Source organism: Trachypithecus francoisi, unplaced genomic scaffold (genome assembly GCF_009764315.1).
Source record: "Trachypithecus francoisi isolate TF-2019V2 unplaced genomic scaffold, Tfra_2.0 Lachesis_group15, whole genome shotgun sequence".
NCBI classification, from domain to species: Eukaryota; Metazoa; Chordata; class Mammalia; order Primates; family Cercopithecidae; genus Trachypithecus; species Trachypithecus francoisi.
Window position 1 is genome coordinate 2,873,379 of NW_022681460.1, and position 3,652 is coordinate 2,877,030.

General features: G+C 46.7%; 1 long non-coding RNA gene across 1 annotated transcript; it reads right to left on the reverse strand.

The window, feature by feature from the left end:
* Window positions 1–807: 807 nt before the first annotated feature.
* Window positions 808–2,840, reverse strand: LOC117097961. The gene is made up of 2 exons (XR_004443114.1): window positions 1,737–2,840; window positions 808–1,593 (listed from the first exon to the last, which is right to left on the reverse strand). It is a non-coding gene; the product is annotated as an uncharacterized LOC117097961 (long non-coding RNA).
* Between the last annotated feature and the right edge of the window lie 812 nt (window positions 2,841–3,652).

Sequence of the window (3,652 nt, forward strand, 5' to 3'; positions counted from 1 at the left end):
GACAACCCCACTGGGTTTCGGACTTGTATGGGCACTGTAGCCCCTTTGTTTTGGCCAATTTCTCTCATTCGGAACAGCTGTATTTATGCAATACCTGTACCCCTATTGTATCTAGGAAGGAACTAGCTTGCTTTTGATTTTACAGGCTCATAGGTGGAAGGAACTTGCCTTGTCTTAGATGAGACTCTGGACTCTGGACTTTTGGGTTAATGCTGAAATGAGTTAAGACTTTGGGGGACAGTTGGGAAGGCATGATCGGTTTTGAAATGTGAGGACATGAGATTTAGAGGGGCCAGGGAAAGAATAATATGGTTTGGCTGTGTCCCCATTCAAATCTCAACTTCAATTGTATCTCCTAGAATTCTTTCATGTTGTGAGAGGGACCCAGGGGGAGGTAACTGAATCGTGAGGGTCGATCTTTTCCATGCTATTCTTGTGATGGTGAATAAGTCTCACGAGATCTGATGGGTTTATCAGGGGCTTCTGCTTTGATTTCTTCCCATTCTTTCTTGCTGTCGCCATGTATGAAGTGCCTTTTGCCCTCTGCCATGATTCTGAGGGCTCCACAGCCATGTGGAACTGTGAATCCAATTAAGTCTCTTTTTCTTCCCAGTCTTGCGTATGTCTTTATCAGCAGCATAAAAATGGACTAATATAACTGTGTTGCCCAGGCTGGATTCCAACCTGAGCGTAACTGATCCTTCAGCCTCAGCCTCCTGAATAGCTGGGACTACACTACAGGTGCATGACACTGTGCCTGACCTGGTTTATAAACTTTTGTGATGGGTTTAGATCTTGTCTGTATTCTTTTTTTTTTTTTTTACTATTTAAAGGGGTAGCTTAATTGTTTATTTAGCAATAAAATTTGTGGGGGAGGAGAACTAAAACTAGGTGCTTGCTTTACAGTGGCTGAGATAGAGCCAGCAGGAGGGCTGGGCCAGGCAGAGATGGACAAGCAGCTGCCTTTGAGTTGCTGTGGCAGCAACATAGCGGCCAGTGGTTTGGCAAAGAAGGTAACATCAAGGTTTGGTCAATGCAGCAGGGGCAAGAGTCCAAGCAGTGCTACCCCAACTTGACAAGAGAGGCAGAGAAACCCAAGGATTCCAGCTCATCTGTCTGGACACTCCACAGCCACCAAAGAGCCAGCACTATCTCCCTGGATCTGGGCGCCTTCCAGCCTTGAGAAGACTCAGGACTGCAGAATGGTATGCCATGAGGAAGTTAGGAGGCAGCTAGCCTTGGAGGCTGCTCTGTAGCAACTGCCCACTTCCTGGACCCAGGCTGGCCACTGGCTCTCCGAGGCCTGCCAGCCTTGCCCAGCATCCTGCAGTCAGAAGGAGGAAGAGGAGAGAAAAGGGATAAAGGAGAGAACAAAGCTGTCAACACTCTTGTTGGAGGGACTTGAATTAAACACCCAGAATTCTGGCATGAATGGAGAGGGCTGCTCCCACAATGTCACTGTACCATGCCTTGCATCAACTCTCTGCATCCTGATTTTAGACAGGAGGACTCACCAATTTGAAGAAATGATGCTATTTCCAGGGCTGAGAGCCCTGAAAGAATCCAGATGGGTCTGTCTGGTGCATTGTAGAGCTGTAATGTAATATAATGTAGAGTCTCTTATGTAACTTACTCCTGAGGCAACAATCCAGCCTCACTGCTTGCACAGCCTAACAAGCAACAAGCGGACAAACAGGTTAAGCTGCCCTCCCAGCAGGACCGAGAGTCGGGATGACCTGAGAGGTGTGAGGTTGTTCCCAAAGCACTTCCTGAAAGGCCAGCAGTAAACAACCTGAGCCAGCTTCCCAGGCTTGGCAGGCAGGGCAGCTCCATCCCTTCTGTGGCCTTGCGGAGCAGCACAGCCCTGGCCAGCACCAGGCTGGCTGCCCGCCCTGGGGAGTGTCTTCCGCCACCAAGAACCTGAGCGCAGAACCTGCAGGGAACTCGCTCTCAACAAGGAGCTACTCATGCAAGCACAACACATTTCCCATTTGCTGCTGAAAAGAGTCAAACTCTGTAAAATATTTGAAGAGATTTATTCTGAGCCAAATATGAGTGACCATGGCCTGTGACATGTGCCCAAGGTGGTGGGAGCACAGCTTGGTTATACACATTGTAGGGAGACATGAGACTTCAATCACATACATTTAAGAAATACCTTGGTTCATCCAGAAAGGTGGGACAACTTCAGATTTTATCATGTAGATGAAACCTGCCACCCGGTAGCAGGTAGCAGGTAGCAGGCTTCAGAGAGAAGAGATGGTAAATGTTTCTTACCAAACTTCAGGTCTGTACTGATGTTCATGCTGGTCAGCTTTTCTTGAATTCCAAAAGGGAGGTGGGCGTGATGAAGCCCGTCCCACCCCCTCTTCCCATCACAGCCTGAACCAGCTTTTCAGATGAACTATGGAGTGCCCTTGGCTGCGCTCATTCAGATGTTTGGGAGTAGGGGGAGCTTAACATTTTATTTTTTGTGTATGCATTTAAACTTGACGAAAGATGGAAAAATTAGGTTGTTGCAGCAATTTGGAGTCTAACGTTCCTAGAGAAAAGGTGGAAAATTACCAGATTCATGAGGAAGTCAAGCAAACATTTTCTGTTTATCTGCTGTGCGCAGGGTCAGGCTCTTACACCAGTCACACCCGATGTAGCCTCAGAACTAACCCCAGGAGGCAGGAGCACCCTCATTTTCCACGAAAGGCAACATGCAGCGAGGCCAAGTCATTTTCCTGACATCGAGTGGCTTACATATTGCCAAACATTTTGCATTGTTAATAAAAAATTTACTAAGACTGGGCTGGGCACGGTGGCTCATGCCTGTGATCCCAGCATTTTGGGAGGCTGAGACGGGCAGATCACCTGAATCAGGAGTTCGAGACCAGCCTGGCCAACATGGCGAAACCCCATCTCTACTAAAAATACAAAAATTAGCCAGGCGTGGTAGTGCACCCCTGTAATCCCAGCTACTTGGGAGGCTGAGGCAGGAGAATTTCTTGAGCCCAGGATGTGGAGGTTGCAGTGAGCCGAGATTGCACCATTGCACTCCAGCCTGGGAGAGAGAGCAAAATTCCGTCTCAAAGCAAAAGAAAAAGAGAAAAAAAGAAAAAAAAGAAAGAAAAAATATATATACATATTTTTACGGGTTACTAATATGACATTTCATTTAAATGTGGTAAACATACAGGTTCTATTGCAACAGTATGTGTGAGTCTGAAAGCTGGAGCACTGCGTGTGGTTGGATAAATGGGGATGGGGATTTTCAGTAGAAAATAAAGGAAAGAAAAGGAAACTTTCAATATAAACTTGGAATCCTAAGGTGAGTGTAAAATGAAATCATATGGCTATTTATGTAGTCATTTTTTAAAGAATTGAATTGTGAGCTTTTCTTCCTTCAAAATTCTCGGAATGTGACAGGGATTTTTAACGAACCTCTGTGTACACAGATGCTCTCTGGCGGCTTCGCTTTTGCCCCTTACAGGAGAGTGTTTAGAAGTCTGCTCTGAAATGTTTTTAGAATTAAGACTATGTCTTCTATATGTTTAAAATGTTCGGCCGGGCGCGGTGGCTCAAGCCTGTAATCCCAGCACTTTGGGAGGCCGAGACGGGCGGATCACGAGGTCAGGAGATCGAGACCATCCTGGCTAACATGGTG